This window comes from Mytilus trossulus, unplaced genomic scaffold (genome assembly GCF_036588685.1).
Source record: "Mytilus trossulus isolate FHL-02 unplaced genomic scaffold, PNRI_Mtr1.1.1.hap1 h1tg001115l__unscaffolded, whole genome shotgun sequence".
NCBI classification, from domain to species: Eukaryota; Metazoa; Mollusca; class Bivalvia; order Mytilida; family Mytilidae; genus Mytilus; species Mytilus trossulus.
In genome coordinates, this window is record NW_026963653.1 from 1 (window position 1) to 17,920 (window position 17,920).

The 17,920-nt window shown below is 41.3% G+C and overlaps 40 non-coding genes across 40 annotated transcripts; all 40 read right to left on the bottom strand.

The window, feature by feature from the left end:
* Nucleotides 1-11: 11 nt before the first annotated feature.
* Trnae-cuc (transfer RNA glutamic acid (anticodon CUC)) lies at nucleotides 12-83 on the bottom strand. The gene has a single exon. It is a non-coding gene; the product is annotated as a tRNA-Glu (tRNA).
* A 527-nt stretch (nucleotides 84-610) lies between these two features.
* On the bottom strand, nucleotides 611-682 carry Trnaa-cgc (transfer RNA alanine (anticodon CGC)). The gene has a single exon. It is a non-coding gene; the product is annotated as a tRNA-Ala (tRNA).
* A 182-nt stretch (nucleotides 683-864) lies between these two features.
* On the bottom strand, nucleotides 865-936 carry Trnaa-ugc (transfer RNA alanine (anticodon UGC)). Its single transcript has one exon. It is a non-coding gene; the product is annotated as a tRNA-Ala (tRNA).
* A 389-nt stretch (nucleotides 937-1,325) lies between these two features.
* Trnae-cuc (transfer RNA glutamic acid (anticodon CUC)) lies at nucleotides 1,326-1,397 on the bottom strand. The gene has a single exon. It is a non-coding gene; the product is annotated as a tRNA-Glu (tRNA).
* A 527-nt stretch (nucleotides 1,398-1,924) lies between these two features.
* Nucleotides 1,925-1,996, bottom strand: Trnaa-cgc (transfer RNA alanine (anticodon CGC)). Its single transcript has one exon. It is a non-coding gene; the product is annotated as a tRNA-Ala (tRNA).
* Nucleotides 1,997-2,178: 182 nt separating this feature from the next.
* On the bottom strand, nucleotides 2,179-2,250 carry Trnaa-ugc (transfer RNA alanine (anticodon UGC)). The gene has a single exon. It is a non-coding gene; the product is annotated as a tRNA-Ala (tRNA).
* Nucleotides 2,251-2,639: 389 nt separating this feature from the next.
* Trnae-cuc (transfer RNA glutamic acid (anticodon CUC)) lies at nucleotides 2,640-2,711 on the bottom strand. Its single transcript has one exon. It is a non-coding gene; the product is annotated as a tRNA-Glu (tRNA).
* A 527-nt stretch (nucleotides 2,712-3,238) lies between these two features.
* Nucleotides 3,239-3,310, bottom strand: Trnaa-cgc (transfer RNA alanine (anticodon CGC)). Its single transcript has one exon. It is a non-coding gene; the product is annotated as a tRNA-Ala (tRNA).
* A 182-nt stretch (nucleotides 3,311-3,492) lies between these two features.
* Nucleotides 3,493-3,564, bottom strand: Trnaa-ugc (transfer RNA alanine (anticodon UGC)). Its single transcript has one exon. It is a non-coding gene; the product is annotated as a tRNA-Ala (tRNA).
* A 389-nt stretch (nucleotides 3,565-3,953) lies between these two features.
* Nucleotides 3,954-4,025, bottom strand: Trnae-cuc (transfer RNA glutamic acid (anticodon CUC)). The gene has a single exon. It is a non-coding gene; the product is annotated as a tRNA-Glu (tRNA).
* A 527-nt stretch (nucleotides 4,026-4,552) lies between these two features.
* Trnaa-cgc (transfer RNA alanine (anticodon CGC)) lies at nucleotides 4,553-4,624 on the bottom strand. Its single transcript has one exon. It is a non-coding gene; the product is annotated as a tRNA-Ala (tRNA).
* A 182-nt stretch (nucleotides 4,625-4,806) lies between these two features.
* Nucleotides 4,807-4,878, bottom strand: Trnaa-ugc (transfer RNA alanine (anticodon UGC)). The gene has a single exon. It is a non-coding gene; the product is annotated as a tRNA-Ala (tRNA).
* A 389-nt stretch (nucleotides 4,879-5,267) lies between these two features.
* Nucleotides 5,268-5,339, bottom strand: Trnae-cuc (transfer RNA glutamic acid (anticodon CUC)). Its single transcript has one exon. It is a non-coding gene; the product is annotated as a tRNA-Glu (tRNA).
* A 527-nt stretch (nucleotides 5,340-5,866) lies between these two features.
* Trnaa-cgc (transfer RNA alanine (anticodon CGC)) lies at nucleotides 5,867-5,938 on the bottom strand. The gene has a single exon. It is a non-coding gene; the product is annotated as a tRNA-Ala (tRNA).
* Nucleotides 5,939-6,120: 182 nt separating this feature from the next.
* Trnaa-ugc (transfer RNA alanine (anticodon UGC)) lies at nucleotides 6,121-6,192 on the bottom strand. The gene has a single exon. It is a non-coding gene; the product is annotated as a tRNA-Ala (tRNA).
* A 389-nt stretch (nucleotides 6,193-6,581) lies between these two features.
* On the bottom strand, nucleotides 6,582-6,653 carry Trnae-cuc (transfer RNA glutamic acid (anticodon CUC)). Its single transcript has one exon. It is a non-coding gene; the product is annotated as a tRNA-Glu (tRNA).
* A 527-nt stretch (nucleotides 6,654-7,180) lies between these two features.
* Nucleotides 7,181-7,252, bottom strand: Trnaa-cgc (transfer RNA alanine (anticodon CGC)). The gene has a single exon. It is a non-coding gene; the product is annotated as a tRNA-Ala (tRNA).
* Nucleotides 7,253-7,434: 182 nt separating this feature from the next.
* Nucleotides 7,435-7,506, bottom strand: Trnaa-ugc (transfer RNA alanine (anticodon UGC)). Its single transcript has one exon. It is a non-coding gene; the product is annotated as a tRNA-Ala (tRNA).
* Nucleotides 7,507-7,895: 389 nt separating this feature from the next.
* Nucleotides 7,896-7,967, bottom strand: Trnae-cuc (transfer RNA glutamic acid (anticodon CUC)). Its single transcript has one exon. It is a non-coding gene; the product is annotated as a tRNA-Glu (tRNA).
* A 527-nt stretch (nucleotides 7,968-8,494) lies between these two features.
* Trnaa-cgc (transfer RNA alanine (anticodon CGC)) lies at nucleotides 8,495-8,566 on the bottom strand. Its single transcript has one exon. It is a non-coding gene; the product is annotated as a tRNA-Ala (tRNA).
* A 182-nt stretch (nucleotides 8,567-8,748) lies between these two features.
* On the bottom strand, nucleotides 8,749-8,820 carry Trnaa-ugc (transfer RNA alanine (anticodon UGC)). The gene has a single exon. It is a non-coding gene; the product is annotated as a tRNA-Ala (tRNA).
* A 389-nt stretch (nucleotides 8,821-9,209) lies between these two features.
* Trnae-cuc (transfer RNA glutamic acid (anticodon CUC)) lies at nucleotides 9,210-9,281 on the bottom strand. Its single transcript has one exon. It is a non-coding gene; the product is annotated as a tRNA-Glu (tRNA).
* Nucleotides 9,282-9,808: 527 nt separating this feature from the next.
* Nucleotides 9,809-9,880, bottom strand: Trnaa-cgc (transfer RNA alanine (anticodon CGC)). Its single transcript has one exon. It is a non-coding gene; the product is annotated as a tRNA-Ala (tRNA).
* A 182-nt stretch (nucleotides 9,881-10,062) lies between these two features.
* On the bottom strand, nucleotides 10,063-10,134 carry Trnaa-ugc (transfer RNA alanine (anticodon UGC)). The gene has a single exon. It is a non-coding gene; the product is annotated as a tRNA-Ala (tRNA).
* Nucleotides 10,135-10,523: 389 nt separating this feature from the next.
* On the bottom strand, nucleotides 10,524-10,595 carry Trnae-cuc (transfer RNA glutamic acid (anticodon CUC)). Its single transcript has one exon. It is a non-coding gene; the product is annotated as a tRNA-Glu (tRNA).
* Nucleotides 10,596-11,122: 527 nt separating this feature from the next.
* Trnaa-cgc (transfer RNA alanine (anticodon CGC)) lies at nucleotides 11,123-11,194 on the bottom strand. The gene has a single exon. It is a non-coding gene; the product is annotated as a tRNA-Ala (tRNA).
* A 638-nt stretch (nucleotides 11,195-11,832) lies between these two features.
* Trnae-cuc (transfer RNA glutamic acid (anticodon CUC)) lies at nucleotides 11,833-11,904 on the bottom strand. The gene has a single exon. It is a non-coding gene; the product is annotated as a tRNA-Glu (tRNA).
* A 527-nt stretch (nucleotides 11,905-12,431) lies between these two features.
* Nucleotides 12,432-12,503, bottom strand: Trnaa-cgc (transfer RNA alanine (anticodon CGC)). The gene has a single exon. It is a non-coding gene; the product is annotated as a tRNA-Ala (tRNA).
* Nucleotides 12,504-12,685: 182 nt separating this feature from the next.
* Trnaa-ugc (transfer RNA alanine (anticodon UGC)) lies at nucleotides 12,686-12,757 on the bottom strand. Its single transcript has one exon. It is a non-coding gene; the product is annotated as a tRNA-Ala (tRNA).
* A 389-nt stretch (nucleotides 12,758-13,146) lies between these two features.
* On the bottom strand, nucleotides 13,147-13,218 carry Trnae-cuc (transfer RNA glutamic acid (anticodon CUC)). Its single transcript has one exon. It is a non-coding gene; the product is annotated as a tRNA-Glu (tRNA).
* A 527-nt stretch (nucleotides 13,219-13,745) lies between these two features.
* Trnaa-cgc (transfer RNA alanine (anticodon CGC)) lies at nucleotides 13,746-13,817 on the bottom strand. Its single transcript has one exon. It is a non-coding gene; the product is annotated as a tRNA-Ala (tRNA).
* Nucleotides 13,818-13,999: 182 nt separating this feature from the next.
* Trnaa-ugc (transfer RNA alanine (anticodon UGC)) lies at nucleotides 14,000-14,071 on the bottom strand. Its single transcript has one exon. It is a non-coding gene; the product is annotated as a tRNA-Ala (tRNA).
* Nucleotides 14,072-14,460: 389 nt separating this feature from the next.
* Nucleotides 14,461-14,532, bottom strand: Trnae-cuc (transfer RNA glutamic acid (anticodon CUC)). Its single transcript has one exon. It is a non-coding gene; the product is annotated as a tRNA-Glu (tRNA).
* Nucleotides 14,533-15,059: 527 nt separating this feature from the next.
* Nucleotides 15,060-15,131, bottom strand: Trnaa-cgc (transfer RNA alanine (anticodon CGC)). The gene has a single exon. It is a non-coding gene; the product is annotated as a tRNA-Ala (tRNA).
* Nucleotides 15,132-15,313: 182 nt separating this feature from the next.
* Trnaa-ugc (transfer RNA alanine (anticodon UGC)) lies at nucleotides 15,314-15,385 on the bottom strand. The gene has a single exon. It is a non-coding gene; the product is annotated as a tRNA-Ala (tRNA).
* A 389-nt stretch (nucleotides 15,386-15,774) lies between these two features.
* On the bottom strand, nucleotides 15,775-15,846 carry Trnae-cuc (transfer RNA glutamic acid (anticodon CUC)). The gene has a single exon. It is a non-coding gene; the product is annotated as a tRNA-Glu (tRNA).
* A 527-nt stretch (nucleotides 15,847-16,373) lies between these two features.
* On the bottom strand, nucleotides 16,374-16,445 carry Trnaa-cgc (transfer RNA alanine (anticodon CGC)). The gene has a single exon. It is a non-coding gene; the product is annotated as a tRNA-Ala (tRNA).
* Nucleotides 16,446-16,627: 182 nt separating this feature from the next.
* Nucleotides 16,628-16,699, bottom strand: Trnaa-ugc (transfer RNA alanine (anticodon UGC)). Its single transcript has one exon. It is a non-coding gene; the product is annotated as a tRNA-Ala (tRNA).
* A 389-nt stretch (nucleotides 16,700-17,088) lies between these two features.
* Trnae-cuc (transfer RNA glutamic acid (anticodon CUC)) lies at nucleotides 17,089-17,160 on the bottom strand. The gene has a single exon. It is a non-coding gene; the product is annotated as a tRNA-Glu (tRNA).
* Nucleotides 17,161-17,687: 527 nt separating this feature from the next.
* On the bottom strand, nucleotides 17,688-17,759 carry Trnaa-cgc (transfer RNA alanine (anticodon CGC)). The gene has a single exon. It is a non-coding gene; the product is annotated as a tRNA-Ala (tRNA).
* Nucleotides 17,760-17,920: the final 161 nt, after the last annotated feature.

Here is a 17,920-nt window from a genome sequence, read left to right on the forward strand (position 1 = left end):
GCAAAAATATCTTCCCAGACGGGGAATCGAACCCCGGCCGCCGCGGTGAGAGCGCGGAATCCTAACCACTAGACTACCTGGGACTTACTCATAGTGGGGTAACTTAACACATATAAAGAGCAACAAAAACAGCAATCGAGCCTTTTTGTACGTTACAACGTCACTGGGAATGTCGACTGGCGTTAGATAGACTATAGAATGCAAATAACGTAAGACTGCAAAAGGAAGCGAAATCACCGCGAATAGTCGCTACTGTCGACGCAACTCTATAAAACGCATTGTTTCAGGCTGGAATCATTAACATTAACATTCGATTTGTTCTGACTCACGATAAGTTATAATCCATTTAAAATTGAGACACAATTGTAAAACCTGTCGGGGAAAGGGAGTGTGGAATTAATTCGGCTTTGCCTGAAATGTTTGAGCGTGCATTTGAGACGTGCCTTTTAAGAAGAGTGATTTTGAAGTTTTAAGTCATCTGTGCCGATTGCGCTGTTCAAACAGCACTTATATTTCGTTGCGCTTTCTATGATTTTTAGGGCAAAGCAGCATTGTGTAGGCGAGATTACTTTGATTTCTCGATGCCGCTTTTGTCTGCGACCAAAAAATATGGAGATGCCGGGGATCGAACCCGGGGCCTTTCACATGCGAAGCGAACGCTCTACCACTGAGCTACATCCCCGTCCCTGGATTTTCATCAATATTTCCTTTTCAATTCCGCCTTTTACCGCAGGACAAGTGTTCATGTAGATGTCCTAAGAGAGGTCGGAGATGCTCTCCTATGTTTTACTGTGCATTTTCACTTGACCGTGCACGAAAGACATAATTTAATTGGATTCAATTACATTGACAAAAAATTAGGAGTGGAGATGCCGGGGATCGAACCCGGGGCCTTTCACATGCAAAGCGAACGCTCTACCACTGAGCTACATCCCCTTCACAACGATAGAACATTAAATTTAAGTAGTGTATTTTCATACCATGTATACACATGCCACTCTGATTATTAAAATAGTCTTGCACCAAGACGAGATGGTTATCTTTATGTCTCTAACAGTTGTATTGGGATTGAAATGTGTTGAGCAAGTACATTTGTAATTCATTTTCATGTACTGAACCATCAATCAGTCGGCCGCGTTATATATTGAGCTGAAGAAAGACATATATAAAGTATCGGTTGTAAAAGGAAATCATATAGTATATACTATGCACGATAGGACAAACGTATATCGTTTCTTTCATTGACCACGTACACATAACAGTTGTTTGAAGCATATACCGTTATTAATATCAATATCGATCCGGAGAAAAGGCGCAAAAATATCTTCCCAGACGGGGAATCGAACCCCGGCCGCCGCGGTGAGAGCGCGGAATCCTAACCACTAGACTACCTGGGACTTACTCATAGTGGGGTAACTTAACACATATAAAGAGCAACAAAAACAGCAATCGAGCCTTTTTGTACGTTACAACGTCACTGGGAATGTCGACTGGCGTTAGATAGACTATAGAATGCAAATAACGTAAGACTGCAAAAGGAAGCGAAATCACCGCGAATAGTCGCTACTGTCGACGCAACTCTATAAAACGCATTGTTTCAGGCTGGAATCATTAACATTAACATTCGATTTGTTCTGACTCACGATAAGTTATAATCCATTTAAAATTGAGACACAATTGTAAAACCTGTCGGGGAAAGGGAGTGTGGAATTAATTCGGCTTTGCCTGAAATGTTTGAGCGTGCATTTGAGACGTGCCTTTTAAGAAGAGTGATTTTGAAGTTTTAAGTCATCTGTGCCGATTGCGCTGTTCAAACAGCACTTATATTTCGTTGCGCTTTCTATGATTTTTAGGGCAAAGCAGCATTGTGTAGGCGAGATTACTTTGATTTCTCGATGCCGCTTTTGTCTGCGACCAAAAAATATGGAGATGCCGGGGATCGAACCCGGGGCCTTTCACATGCGAAGCGAACGCTCTACCACTGAGCTACATCCCCGTCCCTGGATTTTCATCAATATTTCCTTTTCAATTCCGCCTTTTACCGCAGGACAAGTGTTCATGTAGATGTCCTAAGAGAGGTCGGAGATGCTCTCCTATGTTTTACTGTGCATTTTCACTTGACCGTGCACGAAAGACATAATTTAATTGGATTCAATTACATTGACAAAAAATTAGGAGTGGAGATGCCGGGGATCGAACCCGGGGCCTTTCACATGCAAAGCGAACGCTCTACCACTGAGCTACATCCCCTTCACAACGATAGAACATTAAATTTAAGTAGTGTATTTTCATACCATGTATACACATGCCACTCTGATTATTAAAATAGTCTTGCACCAAGACGAGATGGTTATCTTTATGTCTCTAACAGTTGTATTGGGATTGAAATGTGTTGAGCAAGTACATTTGTAATTCATTTTCATGTACTGAACCATCAATCAGTCGGCCGCGTTATATATTGAGCTGAAGAAAGACATATATAAAGTATCGGTTGTAAAAGGAAATCATATAGTATATACTATGCACGATAGGACAAACGTATATCGTTTCTTTCATTGACCACGTACACATAACAGTTGTTTGAAGCATATACCGTTATTAATATCAATATCGATCCGGAGAAAAGGCGCAAAAATATCTTCCCAGACGGGGAATCGAACCCCGGCCGCCGCGGTGAGAGCGCGGAATCCTAACCACTAGACTACCTGGGACTTACTCATAGTGGGGTAACTTAACACATATAAAGAGCAACAAAAACAGCAATCGAGCCTTTTTGTACGTTACAACGTCACTGGGAATGTCGACTGGCGTTAGATAGACTATAGAATGCAAATAACGTAAGACTGCAAAAGGAAGCGAAATCACCGCGAATAGTCGCTACTGTCGACGCAACTCTATAAAACGCATTGTTTCAGGCTGGAATCATTAACATTAACATTCGATTTGTTCTGACTCACGATAAGTTATAATCCATTTAAAATTGAGACACAATTGTAAAACCTGTCGGGGAAAGGGAGTGTGGAATTAATTCGGCTTTGCCTGAAATGTTTGAGCGTGCATTTGAGACGTGCCTTTTAAGAAGAGTGATTTTGAAGTTTTAAGTCATCTGTGCCGATTGCGCTGTTCAAACAGCACTTATATTTCGTTGCGCTTTCTATGATTTTTAGGGCAAAGCAGCATTGTGTAGGCGAGATTACTTTGATTTCTCGATGCCGCTTTTGTCTGCGACCAAAAAATATGGAGATGCCGGGGATCGAACCCGGGGCCTTTCACATGCGAAGCGAACGCTCTACCACTGAGCTACATCCCCGTCCCTGGATTTTCATCAATATTTCCTTTTCAATTCCGCCTTTTACCGCAGGACAAGTGTTCATGTAGATGTCCTAAGAGAGGTCGGAGATGCTCTCCTATGTTTTACTGTGCATTTTCACTTGACCGTGCACGAAAGACATAATTTAATTGGATTCAATTACATTGACAAAAAATTAGGAGTGGAGATGCCGGGGATCGAACCCGGGGCCTTTCACATGCAAAGCGAACGCTCTACCACTGAGCTACATCCCCTTCACAACGATAGAACATTAAATTTAAGTAGTGTATTTTCATACCATGTATACACATGCCACTCTGATTATTAAAATAGTCTTGCACCAAGACGAGATGGTTATCTTTATGTCTCTAACAGTTGTATTGGGATTGAAATGTGTTGAGCAAGTACATTTGTAATTCATTTTCATGTACTGAACCATCAATCAGTCGGCCGCGTTATATATTGAGCTGAAGAAAGACATATATAAAGTATCGGTTGTAAAAGGAAATCATATAGTATATACTATGCACGATAGGACAAACGTATATCGTTTCTTTCATTGACCACGTACACATAACAGTTGTTTGAAGCATATACCGTTATTAATATCAATATCGATCCGGAGAAAAGGCGCAAAAATATCTTCCCAGACGGGGAATCGAACCCCGGCCGCCGCGGTGAGAGCGCGGAATCCTAACCACTAGACTACCTGGGACTTACTCATAGTGGGGTAACTTAACACATATAAAGAGCAACAAAAACAGCAATCGAGCCTTTTTGTACGTTACAACGTCACTGGGAATGTCGACTGGCGTTAGATAGACTATAGAATGCAAATAACGTAAGACTGCAAAAGGAAGCGAAATCACCGCGAATAGTCGCTACTGTCGACGCAACTCTATAAAACGCATTGTTTCAGGCTGGAATCATTAACATTAACATTCGATTTGTTCTGACTCACGATAAGTTATAATCCATTTAAAATTGAGACACAATTGTAAAACCTGTCGGGGAAAGGGAGTGTGGAATTAATTCGGCTTTGCCTGAAATGTTTGAGCGTGCATTTGAGACGTGCCTTTTAAGAAGAGTGATTTTGAAGTTTTAAGTCATCTGTGCCGATTGCGCTGTTCAAACAGCACTTATATTTCGTTGCGCTTTCTATGATTTTTAGGGCAAAGCAGCATTGTGTAGGCGAGATTACTTTGATTTCTCGATGCCGCTTTTGTCTGCGACCAAAAAATATGGAGATGCCGGGGATCGAACCCGGGGCCTTTCACATGCGAAGCGAACGCTCTACCACTGAGCTACATCCCCGTCCCTGGATTTTCATCAATATTTCCTTTTCAATTCCGCCTTTTACCGCAGGACAAGTGTTCATGTAGATGTCCTAAGAGAGGTCGGAGATGCTCTCCTATGTTTTACTGTGCATTTTCACTTGACCGTGCACGAAAGACATAATTTAATTGGATTCAATTACATTGACAAAAAATTAGGAGTGGAGATGCCGGGGATCGAACCCGGGGCCTTTCACATGCAAAGCGAACGCTCTACCACTGAGCTACATCCCCTTCACAACGATAGAACATTAAATTTAAGTAGTGTATTTTCATACCATGTATACACATGCCACTCTGATTATTAAAATAGTCTTGCACCAAGACGAGATGGTTATCTTTATGTCTCTAACAGTTGTATTGGGATTGAAATGTGTTGAGCAAGTACATTTGTAATTCATTTTCATGTACTGAACCATCAATCAGTCGGCCGCGTTATATATTGAGCTGAAGAAAGACATATATAAAGTATCGGTTGTAAAAGGAAATCATATAGTATATACTATGCACGATAGGACAAACGTATATCGTTTCTTTCATTGACCACGTACACATAACAGTTGTTTGAAGCATATACCGTTATTAATATCAATATCGATCCGGAGAAAAGGCGCAAAAATATCTTCCCAGACGGGGAATCGAACCCCGGCCGCCGCGGTGAGAGCGCGGAATCCTAACCACTAGACTACCTGGGACTTACTCATAGTGGGGTAACTTAACACATATAAAGAGCAACAAAAACAGCAATCGAGCCTTTTTGTACGTTACAACGTCACTGGGAATGTCGACTGGCGTTAGATAGACTATAGAATGCAAATAACGTAAGACTGCAAAAGGAAGCGAAATCACCGCGAATAGTCGCTACTGTCGACGCAACTCTATAAAACGCATTGTTTCAGGCTGGAATCATTAACATTAACATTCGATTTGTTCTGACTCACGATAAGTTATAATCCATTTAAAATTGAGACACAATTGTAAAACCTGTCGGGGAAAGGGAGTGTGGAATTAATTCGGCTTTGCCTGAAATGTTTGAGCGTGCATTTGAGACGTGCCTTTTAAGAAGAGTGATTTTGAAGTTTTAAGTCATCTGTGCCGATTGCGCTGTTCAAACAGCACTTATATTTCGTTGCGCTTTCTATGATTTTTAGGGCAAAGCAGCATTGTGTAGGCGAGATTACTTTGATTTCTCGATGCCGCTTTTGTCTGCGACCAAAAAATATGGAGATGCCGGGGATCGAACCCGGGGCCTTTCACATGCGAAGCGAACGCTCTACCACTGAGCTACATCCCCGTCCCTGGATTTTCATCAATATTTCCTTTTCAATTCCGCCTTTTACCGCAGGACAAGTGTTCATGTAGATGTCCTAAGAGAGGTCGGAGATGCTCTCCTATGTTTTACTGTGCATTTTCACTTGACCGTGCACGAAAGACATAATTTAATTGGATTCAATTACATTGACAAAAAATTAGGAGTGGAGATGCCGGGGATCGAACCCGGGGCCTTTCACATGCAAAGCGAACGCTCTACCACTGAGCTACATCCCCTTCACAACGATAGAACATTAAATTTAAGTAGTGTATTTTCATACCATGTATACACATGCCACTCTGATTATTAAAATAGTCTTGCACCAAGACGAGATGGTTATCTTTATGTCTCTAACAGTTGTATTGGGATTGAAATGTGTTGAGCAAGTACATTTGTAATTCATTTTCATGTACTGAACCATCAATCAGTCGGCCGCGTTATATATTGAGCTGAAGAAAGACATATATAAAGTATCGGTTGTAAAAGGAAATCATATAGTATATACTATGCACGATAGGACAAACGTATATCGTTTCTTTCATTGACCACGTACACATAACAGTTGTTTGAAGCATATACCGTTATTAATATCAATATCGATCCGGAGAAAAGGCGCAAAAATATCTTCCCAGACGGGGAATCGAACCCCGGCCGCCGCGGTGAGAGCGCGGAATCCTAACCACTAGACTACCTGGGACTTACTCATAGTGGGGTAACTTAACACATATAAAGAGCAACAAAAACAGCAATCGAGCCTTTTTGTACGTTACAACGTCACTGGGAATGTCGACTGGCGTTAGATAGACTATAGAATGCAAATAACGTAAGACTGCAAAAGGAAGCGAAATCACCGCGAATAGTCGCTACTGTCGACGCAACTCTATAAAACGCATTGTTTCAGGCTGGAATCATTAACATTAACATTCGATTTGTTCTGACTCACGATAAGTTATAATCCATTTAAAATTGAGACACAATTGTAAAACCTGTCGGGGAAAGGGAGTGTGGAATTAATTCGGCTTTGCCTGAAATGTTTGAGCGTGCATTTGAGACGTGCCTTTTAAGAAGAGTGATTTTGAAGTTTTAAGTCATCTGTGCCGATTGCGCTGTTCAAACAGCACTTATATTTCGTTGCGCTTTCTATGATTTTTAGGGCAAAGCAGCATTGTGTAGGCGAGATTACTTTGATTTCTCGATGCCGCTTTTGTCTGCGACCAAAAAATATGGAGATGCCGGGGATCGAACCCGGGGCCTTTCACATGCGAAGCGAACGCTCTACCACTGAGCTACATCCCCGTCCCTGGATTTTCATCAATATTTCCTTTTCAATTCCGCCTTTTACCGCAGGACAAGTGTTCATGTAGATGTCCTAAGAGAGGTCGGAGATGCTCTCCTATGTTTTACTGTGCATTTTCACTTGACCGTGCACGAAAGACATAATTTAATTGGATTCAATTACATTGACAAAAAATTAGGAGTGGAGATGCCGGGGATCGAACCCGGGGCCTTTCACATGCAAAGCGAACGCTCTACCACTGAGCTACATCCCCTTCACAACGATAGAACATTAAATTTAAGTAGTGTATTTTCATACCATGTATACACATGCCACTCTGATTATTAAAATAGTCTTGCACCAAGACGAGATGGTTATCTTTATGTCTCTAACAGTTGTATTGGGATTGAAATGTGTTGAGCAAGTACATTTGTAATTCATTTTCATGTACTGAACCATCAATCAGTCGGCCGCGTTATATATTGAGCTGAAGAAAGACATATATAAAGTATCGGTTGTAAAAGGAAATCATATAGTATATACTATGCACGATAGGACAAACGTATATCGTTTCTTTCATTGACCACGTACACATAACAGTTGTTTGAAGCATATACCGTTATTAATATCAATATCGATCCGGAGAAAAGGCGCAAAAATATCTTCCCAGACGGGGAATCGAACCCCGGCCGCCGCGGTGAGAGCGCGGAATCCTAACCACTAGACTACCTGGGACTTACTCATAGTGGGGTAACTTAACACATATAAAGAGCAACAAAAACAGCAATCGAGCCTTTTTGTACGTTACAACGTCACTGGGAATGTCGACTGGCGTTAGATAGACTATAGAATGCAAATAACGTAAGACTGCAAAAGGAAGCGAAATCACCGCGAATAGTCGCTACTGTCGACGCAACTCTATAAAACGCATTGTTTCAGGCTGGAATCATTAACATTAACATTCGATTTGTTCTGACTCACGATAAGTTATAATCCATTTAAAATTGAGACACAATTGTAAAACCTGTCGGGGAAAGGGAGTGTGGAATTAATTCGGCTTTGCCTGAAATGTTTGAGCGTGCATTTGAGACGTGCCTTTTAAGAAGAGTGATTTTGAAGTTTTAAGTCATCTGTGCCGATTGCGCTGTTCAAACAGCACTTATATTTCGTTGCGCTTTCTATGATTTTTAGGGCAAAGCAGCATTGTGTAGGCGAGATTACTTTGATTTCTCGATGCCGCTTTTGTCTGCGACCAAAAAATATGGAGATGCCGGGGATCGAACCCGGGGCCTTTCACATGCGAAGCGAACGCTCTACCACTGAGCTACATCCCCGTCCCTGGATTTTCATCAATATTTCCTTTTCAATTCCGCCTTTTACCGCAGGACAAGTGTTCATGTAGATGTCCTAAGAGAGGTCGGAGATGCTCTCCTATGTTTTACTGTGCATTTTCACTTGACCGTGCACGAAAGACATAATTTAATTGGATTCAATTACATTGACAAAAAATTAGGAGTGGAGATGCCGGGGATCGAACCCGGGGCCTTTCACATGCAAAGCGAACGCTCTACCACTGAGCTACATCCCCTTCACAACGATAGAACATTAAATTTAAGTAGTGTATTTTCATACCATGTATACACATGCCACTCTGATTATTAAAATAGTCTTGCACCAAGACGAGATGGTTATCTTTATGTCTCTAACAGTTGTATTGGGATTGAAATGTGTTGAGCAAGTACATTTGTAATTCATTTTCATGTACTGAACCATCAATCAGTCGGCCGCGTTATATATTGAGCTGAAGAAAGACATATATAAAGTTTCGGTTGTAAAAGGAAATCATATAGTATATACTATGCACGATAGGACAAACGTATATCGTTTCTTTCATTGACCACGTACACATAACAGTTGTTTGAAGCATATACCGTTATTAATATCAATATCGATCCGGAGAAAAGGCGCAAAAATATCTTCCCAGACGGGGAATCGAACCCCGGCCGCCGCGGTGAGAGCGCGGAATCCTAACCACTAGACTACCTGGGACTTACTCATAGTGGGGTAACTTAACACATATAAAGAGCAACAAAAACAGCAATCGAGCCTTTTTGTACGTTACAACGTCACTGGGAATGTCGACTGGCGTTAGATAGACTATAGAATGCAAATAACGTAAGACTGCAAAAGGAAGCGAAATCACCGCGAATAGTCGCTACTGTCGACGCAACTCTATAAAACGCATTGTTTCAGGCTGGAATCATTAACATTAACATTCGATTTGTTCTGACTCACGATAAGTTATAATCCATTTAAAATTGAGACACAATTGTAAAACCTGTCGGGGAAAGGGAGTGTGGAATTAATTCGGCTTTGCCTGAAATGTTTGAGCGTGCATTTGAGACGTGCCTTTTAAGAAGAGTGATTTTGAAGTTTTAAGTCATCTGTGCCGATTGCGCTGTTCAAACAGCACTTATATTTCGTTGCGCTTTCTATGATTTTTAGGGCAAAGCAGCATTGTGTAGGCGAGATTACTTTGATTTCTCGATGCCGCTTTTGTCTGCGACCAAAAAATATGGAGATGCCGGGGATCGAACCCGGGGCCTTTCACATGCGAAGCGAACGCTCTACCACTGAGCTACATCCCCGTCCCTGGATTTTCATCAATATTTCCTTTTCAATTCCGCCTTTTACCGCAGGACAAGTGTTCATGTAGATGTCCTAAGAGAGGTCGGAGATGCTCTCCTATGTTTTACTGTGCATTTTCACTTGACCGTGCACGAAAGACATAATTTAATTGGATTCAATTACATTGACAAAAAATTAGGAGTGGAGATGCCGGGGATCGAACCCGGGGCCTTTCACATGCAAAGCGAACGCTCTACCACTGAGCTACATCCCCTTCACAACGATAGAACATTAAATTTAAGTAGTGTATTTTCATACCATGTATACACATGCCACTCTGATTATTAAAATAGTCTTGCACCAAGACGAGATGGTTATCTTTATGTCTCTAACAGTTGTATTGGGATTGAAATGTGTTGAGCAAGTACATTTGTAATTCATTTTCATGTACTGAACCATCAATCAGTCGGCCGCGTTATATATTGAGCTGAAGAAAGACATATATAAAGTATCGGTTGTAAAAGGAAATCATATAGTATATACTATGCACGATAGGACAAACGTATATCGTTTCTTTCATTGACCACGTACACATAACAGTTGTTTGAAGCATATACCGTTATTAATATCAATATCGATCCGGAGAAAAGGCGCAAAAATATCTTCCCAGACGGGGAATCGAACCCCGGCCGCCGCGGTGAGAGCGCGGAATCCTAACCACTAGACTACCTGGGACTTACTCATAGTGGGGTAACTTAACACATATAAAGAGCAACAAAAACAGCAATCGAGCCTTTTTGTACGTTACAACGTCACTGGGAATGTCGACTGGCGTTAGATAGACTATAGAATGCAAATAACGTAAGACTGCAAAAGGAAGCGAAATCACCGCGAATAGTCGCTACTGTCGACGCAACTCTATAAAACGCATTGTTTCAGGCTGGAATCATTAACATTAACATTCGATTTGTTCTGACTCACGATAAGTTATAATCCATTTAAAATTGAGACACAATTGTAAAACCTGTCGGGGAAAGGGAGTGTGGAATTAATTCGGCTTTGCCTGAAATGTTTGAGCGTGCATTTGAGACGTGCCTTTTAAGAAGAGTGATTTTGAAGTTTTAAGTCATCTGTGCCGATTGCGCTGTTCAAACAGCACTTATATTTCGTTGCGCTTTCTATGATTTTTAGGGCAAAGCAGCATTGTGTAGGCGAGATTACTTTGATTTCTCGATGCCGCTTTTGTCTGCGACCAAAAAATATGGAGATGCCGGGGATCGAACCCGGGGCCTTTCACATGCGAAGCGAACGCTCTACCACTGAGCTACATCCCCGTCCCTGGATTTTCATCAATATTTCCTTTTCAATTCCGCCTTTTACCGCAGGACAAGTGTTCATGTAGATGTCCTAAGAGAGGTCGGAGATGCTCTCCTATGTTTTACTGTGCATTTTCACTTGACCGTGCACGAAAGACATAATTTAATTGGATTCAATTACATTGACAAAAAATTAGGAGTGGAGATGCCGGGGATCGAACATCTTTCACATGCAAAGCGAACGCTCTACCACTGAGCTACATCCCCTTCACAACGATAGAACATTAAATTTAAGTAGTGTATTTTCATACCATGTATACACATGCCACTCTGATTATTAAAATAGTCTTGCACCAAGACGAGATGGTTATCTTTATGTCTCTAACAGTTGTATTGGGATTGAAATGTGTTGAGCAAGTACATTTGTAATTCATTTTCATGTACTGAACCATCAATCAGTCGGCCGCGTTATATATTGAGCTGAAGAAAGACATATATAAAGTATCGGTTGTAAAAGGAAATCATATAGTATATACTATGCACGATAGGACAAACGTATATCGTTTCTTTCATTGACCACGTACACATAACAGTTGTTTGAAGCATATACCGTTATTAATATCAATATCGATCCGGAGAAAAGGCGCAAAAATATCTTCCCAGACGGGGAATCGAACCCCGGCCGCCGCGGTGAGAGCGCGGAATCCTAACCACTAGACTACCTGGGACTTACTCATAGTGGGGTAACTTAACACATATAAAGAGCAACAAAAACAGCAATCGAGCCTTTTTGTACGTTACAACGTCACTGGGAATGTCGACTGGCGTTAGATAGACTATAGAATGCAAATAACGTAAGACTGCAAAAGGAAGCGAAATCACCGCGAATAGTCGCTACTGTCGACGCAACTCTATAAAACGCATTGTTTCAGGCTGGAATCATTAACATTAACATTCGATTTGTTCTGACTCACGATAAGTTATAATCCATTTAAAATTGAGACACAATTGTAAAACCTGTCGGGGAAAGGGAGTGTGGAATTAATTCGGCTTTGCCTGAAATGTTTGAGCGTGCATTTGAGACGTGCCTTTTAAGAAGAGTGATTTTGAAGTTTTAAGTCATCTGTGCCGATTGCGCTGTTCAAACAGCACTTATATTTCGTTGCGCTTTCTATGATTTTTAGGGCAAAGCAGCATTGTGTAGGCGAGATTACTTTGATTTCTCGATGCCGCTTTTGTCTGCGACCAAAAAATATGGAGATGCCGGGGATCGAACCCGGGGCCTTTCACATGCGAAGCGAACGCTCTACCACTGAGCTACATCCCCGTCCCTGGATTTTCATCAATATTTCCTTTTCAATTCCGCCTTTTACCGCAGGACAAGTGTTCATGTAGATGTCCTAAGAGAGGTCGGAGATGCTCTCCTATGTTTTACTGTGCATTTTCACTTGACCGTGCACGAAAGACATAATTTAATTGGATTCAATTACATTGACAAAAAATTAGGAGTGGAGATGCCGGGGATCGAACCCGGGGCCTTTCACATGCAAAGCGAACGCTCTACCACTGAGCTACATCCCCTTCACAACGATAGAACATTAAATTTAAGTAGTGTATTTTCATACCATGTATACACATGCCACTCTGATTATTAAAATAGTCTTGCACCAAGACGAGATGGTTATCTTTATGTCTCTAACAGTTGTATTGGGATTGAAATGTGTTGAGCAAGTACATTTGTAATTCATTTTCATGTACTGAACCATCAATCAGTCGGCCGCGTTATATATTGAGCTGAAGAAAGACATATATAAAGTATCGGTTGTAAAAGGAAATCATATAGTATATACTATGCACGATAGGACAAACGTATATCGTTTCTTTCATTGACCACGTACACATAACAGTTGTTTGAAGCATATACCGTTATTAATATCAATATCGATCCGGAGAAAAGGCGCAAAAATATCTTCCCAGACGGGGAATCGAACCCCGGCCGCCGCGGTGAGAGCGCGGAATCCTAACCACTAGACTACCTGGGACTTACTCATAGTGGGGTAACTTAACACATATAAAGAGCAACAAAAACAGCAATCGAGCCTTTTTGTACGTTACAACGTCACTGGGAATGTCGACTGGCGTTAGATAGACTATAGAATGCAAATAACGTAAGACTGCAAAAGGAAGCGAAATCACCGCGAATAGTCGCTACTGTCGACGCAACTCTATAAAACGCATTGTTTCAGGCTGGAATCATTAACATTAACATTCGATTTGTTCTGACTCACGATAAGTTATAATCCATTTAAAATTGAGACACAATTGTAAAACCTGTCGGGGAAAGGGAGTGTGGAATTAATTCGGCTTTGCCTGAAATGTTTGAGCGTGCATTTGAGACGTGCCTTTTAAGAAGAGTGATTTTGAAGTTTTAAGTCATCTGTGCCGATTGCGCTGTTCAAACAGCACTTATATTTCGTTGCGCTTTCTATGATTTTTAGGGCAAAGCAGCATTGTGTAGGCGAGATTACTTTGATTTCTCGATGCCGCTTTTGTCTGCGACCAAAAAATATGGAGATGCCGGGGATCGAACCCGGGGCCTTTCACATGCGAAGCGAACGCTCTACCACTGAGCTACATCCCCGTCCCTGGATTTTCATCAATATTTCCTTTTCAATTCCGCCTTTTACCGCAGGACAAGTGTTCATGTAGATGTCCTAAGAGAGGTCGGAGATGCTCTCCTATGTTTTACTGTGCATTTTCACTTGACCGTGCACGAAAGACATAATTTAATTGGATTCAATTACATTGACAAAAAATTAGGAGTGGAGATGCCGGGGATCGAACCCGGGGCCTTTCACATGCAAAGCGAACGCTCTACCACTGAGCTACATCCCCTTCACAACGATAGAACATTAAATTTAAGTAGTGTATTTTCATACCATGTATACACATGCCACTCTGATTATTAAAATAGTCTTGCACCAAGACGAGATGGTTATCTTTATGTCTCTAACAGTTGTATTGGGATTGAAATGTGTTGAGCAAGTACATTTGTAATTCATTTTCATGTACTGAACCATCAATCAGTCGGCCGCGTTATATATTGAGCTGAAGAAAGACATATATAAAGTATCGGTTGTAAAAGGAAATCATATAGTATATACTATGCACGATAGGACAAACGTATATCGTTTCTTTCATTGACCACGTACACATAACAGTTGTTTGAAGCATATACCGTTATTAATATCAATATCGATCCGGAGAAAAGGCGCAAAAATATCTTCCCAGACGGGGAATCGAACCCCGGCCGCCGCGGTGAGAGCGCGGAATCCTAACCACTAGACTACCTGGGACTTACTCATAGTGGGGTAACTTAACACATATAAAGAGCAACAAAAACAGCAATCGAGCCTTTTTGTACGTTACAACGTCACTGGGAATGTCGACTGGCGTTAGATAGACTATAGAATGCAAATAACGTAAGACTGCAAAAGGAAGCGAAATCACCGCGAATAGTCGCTACTGTCGACGCAACTCTATAAAACGCATTGTTTCAGGCTGGAATCATTAACATTAACATTCGATTTGTTCTGACTCACGATAAGTTATAATCCATTTAAAATTGAGACACAATTGTAAAACCTGTCGGGGAAAGGGAGTGTGGAATTAATTCGGCTTTGCCTGAAATGTTTGAGCGTGCATTTGAGACGTGCCTTTTAAGAAGAGTGATTTTGAAGTTTTAAGTCATCTGTGCCGATTGCGCTGTTCAAACAGCACTTATATTTCGTTGCGCTTTCTATGATTTTTAGGGCAAAGCAGCATTGTGTAGGCGAGATTACTTTGATTTCTCGATGCCGCTTTTGTCTGCGACCAAAAAATATGGAGATGCCGGGGATCGAACCCGGGGCCTTTCACATGCGAAGCGAACGCTCTACCACTGAGCTACATCCCCGTCCCTGGATTTTCATCAATATTTCCTTTTCAATTCCGCCTTTTACCGCAGGACAAGTGTTCATGTAGATGTCCTAAGAGAGGTCGGAGATGCTCTCCTATGTTTTACTGTGCATTTTCACTTGACCGTGCACGAAAGACATAATTTAATTGGATTCAATTACATTGACAAAAAATTAGGAGTGGAGATGCCGGGGATCGAACCCGGGGCCTTTCACATGCAAAGCGAACGCTCTACCACTGAGCTACATCCCCTTCACAACGATAGAACATTAAATTTAAGTAGTGTATTTTCATACCATGTATACACATGCCACTCTGATTATTAAAATAGTCTTGCACCAAGACGAGATGGTTATCTTTATGTCTCTAACAGTTGTATTGGGATTGAAATGTGTTGAGCAAGTACATTTGTAATTCATTTTCATGTACTGAACCATCAATCAGTCGGCCGCGTTATATATTGAGCTGAAGAAAGACATATATAAAGTATCGGTTGTAAAAGGAAATCATATAGTATATACTATGCACGATAGGACAAACGTATATCGTTTCTTTCATTGACCACGTACACATAACAGTTGTTTGAAGCATATACCGTTATTAATATCAATATCGATCCGGAGAAAAGGCGCAAAAATATCTTCCCAGACGGGGAATCGAACCCCGGCCGCCGCGGTGAGAGCGCGGAATCCTAACCACTAGACTACCTGGGACTTACTCATAGTGGGGTAACTTAACACATATAAAGAGCAACAAAAACAGCAATCGAGCCTTTTTGTACGTTACAACGTCACTGGGAATGTCGACTGGCGTTAGATAGACTATAGAATGCAAATAACGTAAGACTGCAAAAGGAAGCGAAATCACCGCGAATAGTCGCTACTGTCGACGCAACTCTATAAAACGCATTGTTTCAGGCTGGAATCATTAACATTAACATTCGATTTGTTCTGACTCACGATAAGTTATAATCCATTTAAAATTGAGACACAATTGTAAAACCTGTCGGGGAAAGGGAGTGTGGAATTAATTCGGCTTTGCCTGAAATGTTTGAGCGTGCATTTGAGACGTGCCTTTTAAGAAGAGTGATTTTGAAGTTTTAAGTCATCTGTGCCGATTGCGCTGTTCAAACAGCACTTATATTTCGTTGCGCTTTCTATGATTTTTAGGGCAAAGCAGCATTGTGTAGGCGAGATTACTTTGATTTCTCGATGCCGCTTTTGTCTGCGACCAAAAAATATGGAGATGCCGGGGATCGAACCCGGGGCCTTTCACATGCGAAGCGAACGCTCTACCACTGAGCTACATCCCCGTCCCTGGATTTTCATCAATATTTCCTTTTCAATTCCGCCTTTTACCGCAGGACAAGTGTTCATGTAGATGTCCTAAGAGAGGTCGGAGATGCTCTCCTATGTTTTACTGTGCATTTTCACTTGACCGTGCACGAAAGACATAATTTAATTGGATTCAATTACATTGACAAAAAATTAGGAGTGGAGATGCCGGGGATCGAACCCGGGGCCTTTCACATGCAAAGCGAACGCTCTACCACTGAGCTACATCCCCTTCACAACGATAGAACATTAAATTTAAGTAGTGTATTTTCATACCATGTATACACATGCCACTCTGATTATTAAAATAGTCTTGCACCAAGACGAGATGGTTATCTTTATGTCTCTAACAGTTGTATTGGGATTGAAATGTGTTGAGCAAGTACATTTGTAATTCATTTTCATGTACTGAACCATCAATCAGTCGGCCGCGTTATATATTGAGCTGAAGAAAGACATATATAAAGTATCGGTTGTAAAAGGAAATCATATAGTATATACTATGCACGATAGGACAAACGTATATCGTTTCTTTCATTGACCACGTACACATAACAGTTGTTTGAAGCATATACCGTTATTAATATCAATATCGATCCGGAGAAAAGGCGCAAAAATATCTTCCCAGACGGGGAATCGAACCCCGGCCGCCGCGGTGAGAGCGCGGAATCCTAACCACTAGACTACCTGGGACTTACTCATAGTGGGGTAACTTAACACATATAAAGAGCAACAAAAACAGCAATCGAGCCTTTTTGTACGTTACAACGTCACTGGGAATGTCGACTGGCGTTAGATAGACTATAGAATGCAAATAACGTAAGACTGCAAAAGGAAGCGAAATCACCGCGAATAGTCGCTACTGTCGACGCAACTCTATAAAACGCATTGTTTCAGGCTGGAATCATTAACATTAACATTCGATTTGTTCTGACTCACGATAAGTTATAATCCATTTAAAATTGAGACACAATTGTAAAACCTGTCGGGGAAAGGAAGTGTGGAATTAATTCGGCTTTGCCTGAAATGTTTGAGCGTGCATTTGAGACGTGCCTTTTAAGAAGAGTGATTTTGAAGTTTTAAGTCATCTGTGCCGATTGCGCTGTTCAAACAGCACTTATATTTCGTTGCGCTTTCTATGATTTTTAGGGCAAAGCAGCATTGTGTAGGCGAGATTACTTTGATTTCTCGATGCCGCTTTTGTCTGCGACCAAAAAATATGGAGATGCCGGGGATCGAACCCGGGGCCTTTCACATGCGAAGCGAACGCTCTACCACTGAGCTACATCCCCGTCCCTGGATTTTCATCAATATTTCCTTTTCAATTCCGCCTTTTACCGCAGGACAAGTGTTCATGTAGATGTCCTAAGAGAGGTCGGAGATGCTCTCCTATGTTTTACTGTGCATTTTCACTTGACCGTGCACGAAAGACATAATTTAATTGGATTCAATT